Below are 13477 nucleotides of genomic sequence, written 5' to 3'. Positions count from 1 at the left end.
ATTTTTGTTAATGAATATTAAATTTTTATTAATGAATATTAAATATTAGATAATTATATTGTTTAGTTATTGAATAAATGATTATAATTTAAATGTTGTGACATAATAAATCTACTAATTTATAGTTTTTGCACAATTAATTGGTCTATGTTAATTACAAATTTTTAATGACAAATTCTTAGTGATGATAATAATGCTTTAAATATTGTATGATTTAAAATGTTAAGTACTTATTAAAATATCATCATTAGAACTAACTTATTCCTATCTGTCTAATTAATTGAAATTTTATTTGTTTTTAAAAATAGTAGTTAGAATTTAATGTTTTAATGATTGTTGTTTTATCTTAATTAATAGTTATTGAGATTATTTAGTTAGTGATGCTCTTTAGTCTTAATGCTCTCTCTCTCTCTCTCTCTCTCTCTCTCTCTCTCTATATATATATATTACTAATTATTATTTATTGTTTCGTAAAGATTTAAAGGCTACTTAAGTCAGCTAATGTTTTATTAAAATTACAATAAATTAAAGATATAAAGTGTTACTTAATACCTTCTTGCTTATTATTGTTATTCAAATATTTATTTTATTATTATTAAAATAATTGTATTATTATAATTAAATGTTGTGACCTAATAAATCCACTAACTTATAGTTTTTGCACCATTAATTGGTTTATATTAATTACAAAATTTTATGATAATAATGTTTTAATTATTGTATGTTTTAAAAATGTCAAGAACTTATTAAAATGTCATGATTAAAACTAACTTATTTTTATATGTCTAATTAATTGAAATTTTAATTAAAACATAATGATTAAAACTAACTATTTCCTATATGTCTAATTAATTGAAATTTTATTATTTTCAAAATAATAGTTAGAATTTTAATGTTTCAATGATTATTTTTTTTTTTTTTAAATAGTTGTTGAGATTATTTAGTTAGTGATGCTCCTTAGTCCTAATGCTTCTAGCCCATGTTATATCTATATTATTTATTATTTATTCTCTATTGTTTTGTAAAGATTTAAAGGCTACTTAAGTTAGCTAAAGTTTAATTAAAATTAAAATTAAAATAAATTCAAGATATAAAGAATTACTTAATACCTTCTTGATTATTATTGTTATTCAAATATTTATTTTATTATTATTCAAATAATTATGTTATTATAATAAATTATAGGGTAGGTATACTAAAGGAAGACCAACTGATGATGGGGTCGGGAACAGCTAGGATAAGGTGGACTCTCTAGTTAGAGTAGGAATCCAATTATCACTTATTTTCCAATCCTCATCGTGGTTGAGGTTGTTAGGGTGTTTTACTATTTCAATAGCTTCTCTAAATTTTCTATGGTGATGATGATCGATGATTGGTTTTACTAGAGTGCTTGGCCAAGGTTGAGGTTTTGGAACGGTTATGCTTGATGTCAGCAGCATGTTCTTGAATCCTAGTTAATATAGATTGTCTGGTCTCACCAATGTAGGCTTTACCACAAGAACAATGAGCCACATAAACCCCTTTGTGGTGTATAGGATCAATAGGATCTTTTACCGATTTGAGACAATTGCTAATGGTATTCATGGGTTTGAAGGTGGTTTTTATATTATTCCTTTTTAGAATGTAAGAAATCCTATCTGTGGTGCCTAGAATGTAGGGATGGTGAACCTTAACAACACAATCATCCATAGGTAGTTTTTTTATGGGATTCTCTGCTTTCTTGAAAGCTTTGATTCATTGGTGTCTTCTATACCCATTCTTTTTAAAAACATCCAAGAGGTGGTTCTTTTCTTGAGAAAAATGTTCATGATTAGAAATGCGCATGGCCTTAGTTGCTAGAGTGTTAATAACCCCTAGTTTCTGAGCGGAATGATGGTGGGAGTTGGAATGCAGGTAATGTTCTGTGTGGGTTTTCTTACGATAGACCTGGTGAGAAATTGAGCCATCCTAGTTTCCCTTGATTAAGATGTCAAGAAAGGGAAGGATTCCATTCTCTTCCACTTCCATTGTAAACTGGATAGAATTTGATTGATCGTTTGCCATTTTTCCACAACATTGTTACAAAATTTCAATATATCTATGTCAAAAAACATGAAAATTAGTCTTTTGCACTGTACAGGGGGAATGCATGCAAAGGTGTGAAAATGCAAAAACAAAGGTTCTCTTCCACAATGTGTCAAAGGGAAATGCATGTCGAGATGTGGAATGTGCTATGTTATTCCACATACTAAAAATTTAAAAAATGTCTACCATATCTATTCAAGTTACGAAATTGGGTCACAAAGATAGTTAATCATCTACCCTTATTATGCATCCAATATACATGTAAACCAACCTTTTCACGCACCAAAATTTAACAAACCAAAACCCCTAATTAATTGATTAATGTGTAGTATGTTGCAGAAGAGAAGTGTGTGGAAGAATTGCGTAGAGGGAGAATGTATGTGGAAGTGTCGAACATTGCAGAAGAAAGTTTGTGTTCCTTGTTTCGCACACTCATTCTCTCACACAAAAATTCTTCCTTACACAAATTAAAAACACATTCCATTCAAATATTGGGTAATAAGTGTTCAATTCACAAATTTGAAATCACTAATGCACGTAATATTCAGGAAACTTGAATACTAAGATTCACTAATTCTATTTTAGTAGTAAAACATTGGGTAGTAGGAAAACAAGCTCATAGAGTAAATGTTATTAAGCATTTGAATGATGTCCAAATTATGAATTTATCCACGAAATAAATCTTGAAAAGAATTACATTCATTGGCAGGGGAGATTTATTTAATCAAACATTGTTTTGTGTCTTTGTATAAATTGTTTAAGATTTGTCTCCCAAATCAAACATTGGGTTTGAACTAACATAGAAAATAACATTCCCCTAAACAAATAATACCCCAATGGAATAAAATAAATGTTTAAACATCATTGTATCATTACCTAAATCTAAATAGAATCTGAGTTAGGATATTAATAAAATAGTATGTTGATAAATTTATAAAGCATGCCAAACACAGTAATCATGAAACATAATCCTATGATTTGGACTATCTCGAGTAGGAATTTAAGAAAAATGGATATGATTCATAGTCATTGATATTTGAACAATCTTTTATGATTGTAGACAAGGAAAATCAATACTAGCGAGATTGATAATGACTAGTGGTCAATGAATACCATTAAAATCGATATAAATAAAGTGTCCTTTTAGAACTTTGATGTCAATTCATGATCTAGATGACTTATGGCCCCCAACACACTATATGTAGGCTAGTTGGGTATGAAATTGTTTCTAAAGTAGATGGGAAAGTGGTTTGCGTCGTTCATTCTAAAATTGACGAGTGTTACCAACATTTGATTTATCATATGTTTATTGTTTTTTGAATCTTATTGTAGGCCCATTAGCATTGAACTCATTTCTAAAAGCTCTAGGAAATTGATTTGCTTCATTTATTTTGAAATTGGAAAGTGTTATCAATATTTTTTTATCATATGTTTATGTTTTTTTAAATTTTCTAAGTCTTGTTGGTATCTTCATTGTTGGAAATATTTTTTAGTGAAATGCATTTTGATTTTTTTTGTTTTACTTCAACATTACATTAAATGGAAACTCTCTCAGTATTTTGTGAGATGAATTCGATATTCTTAGCATTATTGATTTGGAGTTGTACTAGACTCTATCATGGTAGTTCCAGAGAACTACTAATCTGAACTGGTGGAGGGAGGGTCGTGCTTTTTCGCTCAGAATACCACCCTTTAATTGTTACTATTGCAATGATAATAGTGAGACAAATGGTCAAAGGGAGCAGTGGTAGAAGCATGCATGAAGTGTACATGTCATTAGCCAAGATATATTAATGCTAAGCCATGATATCTTAATGCTCAACCCATATATCTTAATATTAATGAATAGCTTATTAGAACTTCAGTAAAGGTTTGGGAAGCTGAAAGATGAATTCGACACCATAAGAACATAATTAAAAGAGCTCCAATAAAACATGAATGGAGAAAATAGACCTCCATTATCGTAGCACAATAAGGAGGAGTGCCAGCCTCGAGGAACCATCGTTGACTAATAAAAAAACCATTACAAAATTTTGCTACTTGCTCAACTAATTTTGAAATTCAGTATATGCTAAAGCCTTTTTTTGCAATTTTCTAGAAACAATAAAACAAATAATTTTTCAAAAAATATAGTTTAATAGCTAAATAAACTCACATCATCTATACTATGACATGTTCATGGGACGTAAATTTTGTAAATTATGCCAAATTGAATCATTAGACTAATGTAAATGTTATGTGTTAAAGTATTTGTTGTCGTTTTCAAATCAAAATGTATAATTGAAAACATATGAATCTTGTTCCTCCTTTAGGAAAAGTTACATGCTAAAATTAACTTGTCTTATTTCATCGTTTAAGAATCCATGTGTGATGGAAAAGTTTATGCAAACATAAAATATGCGTGAAGGATTTTTTTTCTAATATTGTTTCACTAATCACAGGAATTGAAAATTTGATGAATGAATAAAATAATGCAAGAAATCATGTTGCAAAAAAATCAAACATGACATAGGACACTCACCTAGCTACACATTATATAGTATGAATGTTAGAGTACATATAATGTAAGTAAATACCATAATACAAAACATGGAACCTAAACAAATAAATTCATTGAAATATGTCTTACACAATGTTAAGAGCCATATATCATGTAACCATATGATGAAATCATATATCAACCATCTAGCAGACCAGAAAATATTTCCATAAATTGTCAAATCCTTCAATCAGAAAGTAGAAGATGGAGTTAATATTTTAATTGCGGAGGTACCAAGGTGCAAAAGTGTGGACCCCCTCGTCCCCCCAACCTCTCTACTAGTCAATGATAATTCAATCTTACTAGAACTGGTAACAAGGATATCCACACCTTCCATAGAACACTTCTTGATTTTCATAACTCAATAATAATATAGGTTCATGAAGTTGACCGTGTTATACCATCTATTTTCCAGACAAAGCCCTTCTGCGGACATAAGCAATCTCCCTAGGTTCAATGGCTTAACCTAGAAACAAAAAAAAAAGCTACACTATCTTTCCCTAGAGATATTCAAAGTATAAGAAGAAAAATTACTTGACGTTCAAAAGATTTCATCTCCTCTTTATTTACTCACTCCAGTTCCAACTTTAACTCTCAAAAGAAGAACCTACAAAATAGCTAAGCCAAGCAAACAAATCGAGATATAAAACACAATATATTCAAGTAACTCTAAATAAGAGATCATGGAACCTTATTATACCCATGTATAATAAAAGACATGATGTATGGGAAAAAAATGCACTTTGTATTAATGATAACAAAGAAATATTACAACCCTTTTTGAGGCCTTGATGTTGCAAATCTCTCCCAACCTTCTCATCCTTTCTTTGCCACAATGATAAATCCTTTAATCTCACTAATGCATAAGGATGCATTATGGACCTCCAAACTCAAACTAATAGGATAAGGGAAAAATTAGAGTCTCCAAAAGCTAACCCAGACTCTATAGTAGGTATTTATTTTATAGGGAAAATGAGGTAGTTTTAGATCCACCATACTAGGGATCCACTTTAAAAGGAGATAGGTTCCATGAAATGAATTCATTCCCAAATATTCTAGGGGGTGAGGCTTCGAAATTATATTTATTTTTCCTCATTTCCATGTGTCATTGAACTTTTGGTAAAGGCAACAAACACTAATCAACATGAGTTACATGTATGCAACATGCACCATTACAAGTACTAATGGAGAAAGGTGTGATGGACTCTCAAATTTGGGTTTCTGAACCAATGTAATTTAGGATTTGTTATAGACATTTTTGGGCATTGCAACCCCAATCATAAATTTCCATAAACCAAGGGCTCTTAGGTCCCTAAAAGTGTTGTTCCAACCCCTAAAAGAACAAGGTCAGCTTATTACATCTTCTCCCAGAAGTTCTCCATGAAAAACTACTCAGAACTGGTCAAAACTAGACCACCTCACCTGCTCCATGGTCAAAGTGCGCTGCATCCCACTTAAATGCACACGGGAAGTGCGATGCATACTGAAAAGCCCTTCTATGGGCTGTGATGGGTGAGAGTGGACAAATGGTAGGGTCAATCTACAAGGTGGAGGATCATGGAATCTTCCAGAAACTTCTCCTGTGACACTTGCCTCTCTGCATTCGCCCAGGGACGAGTAAGAGATCATCAATCTCCAAGTGGAATCAAGAACTATCAGAGAGAGGACACTAATCAAATCTCAGAAGCTGACTCACCCCCTTGCAAACATCTATACATGGATCCCTCATCCCAGAGATCCAGAGGCTGGAATTTTGTATCTTATAAGGAAGTGTTGCTGGTTTCTTGGTGTAACATCATAATGTTGGGTGATCTAAGCTTTTCATGAGGTGAAGAAGGGCTTTCTTGCTGAGGGGATGACGCTGGGTCAGAACAATTGGTTGTAATCCTCTTTGCTATTCTTGATTATTAATAAAGCTATTCAAGTTTTCCTCCACATTCTTGTATGATTGATGATATATGCATTTGTGTGGCCAATATATATCTAGTACTATATTGTTTATGATAGTAGATCTCTATTCTTGGATAGTGTTATGTTGCTTTGATTCCATAGGTGCTCTTTGAAGCTGGGTAGACGAGGAAGCGAGTGGGAAAGATCTATCAGAAGGGAGAGGAATCAAGCAAGGAACCAAGCGCAAGACATAGGTTGGTCTCCTTTGTTCCCCTCTTATCTACTTCTCATAAAGGAAAACGAAAGTGGTTTTAGTTTGTTTGTTTCTAAGGTAGCTACCAGCCTTAGTGGGACTAGCAGCTCTGCATAGACACTAGATTTCCCGATAACAAAATGTTGACTCCGCTGGGGAGCGAATAGATTGTTTGTTTGTCTATATTTGTTTGCTTTATAAACTTACAGATGGAGCCTGAAGTCAAGCCAGCTAGCCTTCGAACTGCATTTGCTATGAAAGTGCAAAGTAGATCAATGCTGCTTCAGTCTATCTTTGGGTTTTGTTTATGAATTGAACAATCGATTTACAAACTCTCTAATTGCCCTTGTGGTGGCTCTAGTAACCTCCTTAGATCTACCCCTGTGATTTAATTACTGATTATCACTTGCTCGGCCAAAATCCCTGAACTGTGTTGCAAACTGTGATCAAGAACTGGATCAAAAGTCTCACACTGTACCATCGCACCATCTCTTCAAGGATATCATTATGCATCGCACTTCCCATGTGCTATAGGTGGGATGCATACTGGAATCATTGTGTAACAGGTGCGCTAATCAGAAAGGGCTAATTTTTCCTCCAGACTTCGGTTTTTTCACTCTTTTCAGCTCTATTCAGGAGTTTTGCTGCCTGTAGTCAGTATACCTCTGTTGGAAACCCCCTTCCTTGCCATTATTCTACCTCCATTGTGCAAAGAACTGTAAATGTTTTCATGTATTGTGAGCCATTTTCAGTTCTCTTTTACAAAGAAGTAGTGTAATTGAACTGTCGTTTCTTGATCTGGAAGTGTCGCAAGTGTCGTTTTTAGTCATAGAAGAGAATCTGATTGTTCTGACTGTTCTTGATAGTTGATTACACTATTACTCTTGTATTTGATTTGAATTAATAGTTTTTCAAGTGTCGAAAGCAAGTTTTCAATTCCAAATAGCAAAGTGTCGTCATCGTCTTCATTTTGTCTTGAAAAGAAACTTGTTAGTAATGTCGCTTTGAAAAATAATTCAGATTTGGGCTTAGCTTTTTTTTTATTATTCACACTGTTATCACTCAGGTTGTTCCCTGCCTCCTGAAGGGAATATGACCGAGGTAACCACTAACCAATCTTTCAGCTGCAGGTCCTAGCCTACCTGCAACCAGAGAGGGCTCTATCTTAATAATTTAGCTTTGTTTTCGAGTAATTTTAGGCTAGTTATGATATATAGGGTTTTATTTTAAATTTGGTTGGATGATGATTTCAGGAAAAACTGGTATGCAGTCTCAGAACAGTCTAGACTATTGGGAAATGGAGTCAATGATGGTGTACTGCTGAAAGTATTTCTCGGGGAAAAGGTAATGCTACAGAGCCAGACAGGCATCTATGGAACAATTCTTCAAATCTGGGAATCGATGGCATGAAATCAGGGAATGAAAGGCAGTCAAGGATCTTTCACTATACTGATAGAGGGAAAGTGTAAGAATATTATCTAGGAGCAATTAAGAATTCCTAAACAACATTCATAATGAGGGAATTAGTGCAAACATGAGCAATTAAGAATTCATATTTATGACCAATTCTGAAGAAAACACAGTTAGAAACAGAGATTGAGCAGAGGGTGCATTCAAACAAGTCCTGAGCTATTCTTCTTCTCTATTGCTAAGATCATGAAACATATATGTGAATTTTGCAAACACGGAAAAGACAAAACATGGTTTAGGAAAACTTATTGTTCCATTAAACGACACAGGAATTCTGTAGCAGAACGCAGTTCATTACTTTCACATCTAGATAGTGCAGAGACCATGAACTTCACCAGCCATTTGTATTATAAAGTCTGAAAATTTACAGCGCAGCTCTTAGAGAGAAAATCACCAACCCCAAATACGTTTTATGGGGAGGTATATATACAAAAATGAGATACAAAATATCTAGATGATGAGTCTTCATGCAATAAATTACATCGCCAACTCTTCCAAGGAAGTAAATGAAGAATTAAATGCTACAGTTAGTATTGGTGCACTAGCTGTCCTTTATGTCAGAGAAATTTTGACTTTTTTGGACCAACAAATTCGGCTGTGGCTGCGTCTTTAATACGCGTTTGCTGGGTTTTGTTGTCCTGCTGTCTTTGTTGTGTCATCACTTTGCTGTCCTGCTCTTGGCATGGATACTTGGCCTTTCATAAAAATTATTGTCTTCACGCTTTGACTCCTTTTGCTTGCTGTCTTCGTGCTTTAACTGGTGGCCTGTGTACCCAATTTGCTGACCTGTAGATGACCAAAATCTGAAGCTGATTAAAAGAGAGAAAGGACCAAGATTACTTTGGCAAAATCTCCAGCATTGCTTGCCACCAATCTTCTTTAGGTAGTTGATGTCTTTGTATCTTTATTAATGTCTCATCTGCCTCGGTATATCTGTAAAAATTGGGCGGGACCTCAAACAAGTGATTGATCTCATGCTCAATATAAAATAAGTTTTCCAGCTTGTCATAAAGGCTCTGTCTAGATGGAGGCCCTGTTTCCTCTGAGGTACTTGTGGATGTTGTAATCTGATTTGAAATAAAATTATTCATCTTGGTGGCATACTGTTCCCGGGTTAGCAGTCTTCCGACGCTAGTTAACAAGCTGGGTAATCCCCTGTTTTGTAATGCTGCAAGCTTTAGCTTGAAATCATCTACTTCTGCCTGCATTTCCTAACACTTTCTTTCTAGATTTTGCACAAAATTTCTTAGAGTCAGCACCTTTTTTGCTGTCAGAACAATATTTGTCCTGTTACTGATGTCTAATGCCGCCAACTCCTCTTTAGTATGAGTGTTCAGGAAATGAACCATTTTACTGGCCTGCTCAGGCATATTCCCTAGTGCTGATCTAGCCCTTTGATTCTCAAATTGAGCTAGGCTTATCAATTTTATATGTTCATGCATGGTTTGGATCGATTTCCATTGGTGAGTGATTGATTGGCCAATTTTTGCCCACAAAATCTTCTTTATTTCAGCTAGAGTCTTGTCCAAAGTCAACTCCTTCTCCAAGGCTTTTATTTTGTCATTCAAGGCCTTCATCTCCCTTGTTTTTTCAGCTACTGTCATCTTGGACTTATCGTAGCTTACTTCCAGTTTGGCCAACTTTTCCTTGGCCTCTTTCACCTCTGTTGCCTGAATTTCTATCTCCTTGACAGCTTTCATCATTTCTTCCATGCTCATGCTGGACTCAGGTGCTGTTGTTGTCGCTGTTGTAGCATCTGTAGTTGTTGTAGTTGCAGGGATAATAGGAGGGGTCACCGCTGCCTGTGTAGGATGAATAGTAGCAACAGTTGGAGTTGTTTGAGGTGGCTGGGAGGTCGAGTCTCCCTGCTTGGCTTGGACTGTTCTTTCCAATTCTTTCTCCATCTGAATTATTCTTTGGTTCATTCTCATCAGCGGATCCATTGTATCCTCAGCATCTTTTTCTTGTACCAGCTCTGCAGTTTGAGGGTGCATAGTAGAAGGCAACCCCAATTGTTTTCTAAGGGCAACAATATCATCTTTTTTTTTCTTCATAAGGGCTCTAACACCCTTAGGATCCTTAGGATCATGTCCTAGGTCCACAATAATGTCCTCCAATGTTTTTATTCTGTTATCTTTGGCTGAGGAGGACATTCTTTCCAAATCTAGTTGAGTTATTTTATTCTTCAAAGATTCCTTCAATTCATGGGCTAGCATGGCCTTATCTGCTAGAGTGGCATAGACTATCTCACCTGTTTGCTTGTGCAATTCTATTTGGTCCATGGGGTGAATGTCCTTGTCAAGGACCTCTAAATTTGTCTTCACATAATCTGCAGCTAACTGTGGCTGCTGTATCTTCAGCTTGAAATGGCTAAGAATCATCTTTTCTTCTTTGAAGTCATAGGCTGCCATCAATCTTTGTTGTTTGGCAGGTGTTGCCTTGAGGAACTGATCATATAACTGTACTCTTAACAGCTCATTTTGAGCCTTGATTTCCATGAAAGCAGTTTTGATACTAGGTGGACGCTTGCTTTGTTGTGTTGAGGAGGATACCTCCATGCCATGTGGTGAGCTCCAGTATTGTAGCAATAATGCTACAACTCCTGGGGCTTCCTGTCTCTCATTTTATCAACCCGGTAGTTCGTACAAACTTGGAAGCGATGGTGCTATATGCACAAGTACTAGCTCTTGTCGCAGCTGTCACTTGGTCAGCTGGCACAAGTCTGCTAGGGCTCAAGCCAACTTCTATAGGCTCTCAGAAGAAGCTTGCCAATTGATGGACGAAAGCTATTCTCAAAGGAAAACTACTCTACTTGACAAAATGGACTGAAAGCAAATCAAAGCATGTAAACCTAGGAAACCCTAATTTAACTAGTCTAACCTCTATAATGCAAAGAATGTGAATGAAACTTCTACCAATGCTGCTGTTACCTCTAATAAGTGGAAATGCATGGATCTAAGCTACTTGCATCATAAAAGACATGTTTTTGTATTTTTCCCTTAAGTGGATGGAATGATTGTGATTTTGTGCTAGCTAGGGTTTGGTTGTGCAGATGGGATGGAGAAGGAAGGAAAGCGTGGGACAGTTTGGGGAGGCTAGGAGAGGTCCCTAGGGATCCTTAGCATCCATCCACAGAGGTTCCTCGCATTCAGATGCTCAGCAACCGAGTGAGTGGCCTCCTACAGGATGTCTGCAGGGGATCCTATAGGATACGCAGAGATTTCTACAGGATGTCTACAAATTGCTACAGGATGACCTACCGTGAGTGTTTGAAGTGATGGACGAGTGATGGAATGGTAGGGGGAGATGTGTAAGGTAGGAATAAGGCTGGTGATGGCTCAGAAGTGGAAGAATACGATGGGAAATGAGTGTAGGGAGTAGGTTGGGAGATAGAGGACTAGGTCAACGAAAGGGCTAGAGAATGAAGCTATGTGAGGAGTGAAAGACTTTGGGAGATAACAGAGCGGAACAGAGGTCAAAGATGTGTTTGCATGCGTGATCAAGATGGAGAATGAGGTAATGGAACGAGAGAGAGCAGTGTAAGTGAAACAAATGCTTATGACTGTCACCAAACCGAAAATGCATCAACCTAAACTACCTGTGCATATAAATTCAATGAACAGCAATCCAAAACGCGAAGGAGAATGTGCATGAAGCTGTGATGAAGGCGTGTGTGCAGGTGTGAATCATGTGGAAAGATCTATCATAACGAGACTATGTTGCAGCATGTATGAAGTGAAGAACTGTGTGTTTTTGTGGCTGGTATAGGCTGCACTCCAATCTCCAAACGGAGATGGCAGTGGAGACTTCCTCAACCTTTTTTGCTGGAGCTCCAATGTATTATCAACCTGCTAATCTAACTAAACAACCGAAAGCAATTCAACCATAAACTAGTCCTATCTATGCTCATGAAAAAGACTAATTCAACAACCTGTAATTCAAATTGCATGTGAAAATGAAAACTCAGAGTGCTGAAACGAAATGCAAACAACACTACAGCAGAGGGGATCTATGGCTCTCAGGTTGGGCCCTAACCTGAGAGCTATAGTCTCCTTAAGAAAACTCAGAGCTAGATCAAAATCTGCCTTCTTTATTCATAATCTGATGTTATGCCAAAACTGGCTTACAACAAGAACTAACACCGAGCTGTGCTCCAAAATTACAATAGTAATGCGAAGGTTTCAACAACCTATCAAAGGCTACGGCCTCTATACTTATGCAAAACAGTGATCCAACAAGTGTCCTTGATTTTAGGAGCTCGGCTGTCCAACTAGAGTTTAACTGTTGATCCTGTAGGATAGTCATAAGTGCTGTTCCTGTAGAACAGTTGTAACTGCTGTTCCTGTAGAACAGCTGGCTGCTTCTAAGCTCGGAGGGGATATGGATTGGAGCTCGGAGTTCTTGGTGGGAATCACGAGGAATGTCCCCAAGACCGTGGACATCCTCTCCTAAAAACCAGCAGTGCCACCTCGTTGTCTCCTTGTCTCCTTTTTCGTTGTCTTTTGCTCCCTTTTAATGCCAAAACCTGGAATCATAATGCATTAGTCACGTAGATAGAGTGCCTACCCTTCTTCCTACAAACAACATGAACAAACTAAGAAATGCATGCATAAGCAATAAAATATGAATGGTTTGAGCAAGTAGAATAGGCCAAAATGAGCCCAAATTGTACCAAAATTGGGGCTCATCATCACCCCCCAGCTGAACCATTTGCTCATCCTTGAGCAACCTTGCTCCTGCTCCTTGTCCTTGGCCGAGGACTCGGGACCGGAACAGGCTCTTTCTTTTCTGCTTTTGATGGCCCTGCCTTCTCTGCCCCTGGTGGTGACGAGGGTGGAACTTCTTCCCTCTTTCCTGTTTCTTTGAGCCGGGCTTCGGAAGGCGATTGGCCTATCTTTCGTGTCCAGGAGGTGATCTTTGGGCTTCCTTTCTCGGGGGTGGCCGGTGTCTTAGAGGGAGTTTGCTTACTGGGTGAAGTAGGAACACTCCCTAAAGTGGTTGTGCTGCTGGGAGGAGGCTGCGGCTTGTCTGTCTTCATTCTCTGACTTCTCCTGGTCTCGGAAGGTAGAGGGATCTCCCTCTCCCTCTTTTCTTTTGGTTTTGCAGGTGTGCTGAGGGCAGCCAGCGCAGCTGCCACCTCCTTTTCGAGAGGATCAGCTTTCTCTCCCGTGCCTTTTACTTTCCCGGTGCTCCTTGTGGAAGGCCCTTCCCTTTCTATTTTCTGGCTTCCTGTAGAAGACCCTACTTTGTCCACTTTCGGC

This window comes from Pinus tabuliformis, chromosome 5_1 (genome assembly GCF_031772625.1).
Source record: "Pinus tabuliformis cultivar Carrire ecotype Pingquan chromosome 5_1, CPIR1, whole genome shotgun sequence".
Taxonomy (NCBI): Eukaryota; Viridiplantae; Streptophyta; class Pinopsida; order Pinales; family Pinaceae; genus Pinus; species Pinus tabuliformis.
This window is presented reverse-complemented; position numbering follows the sequence as displayed.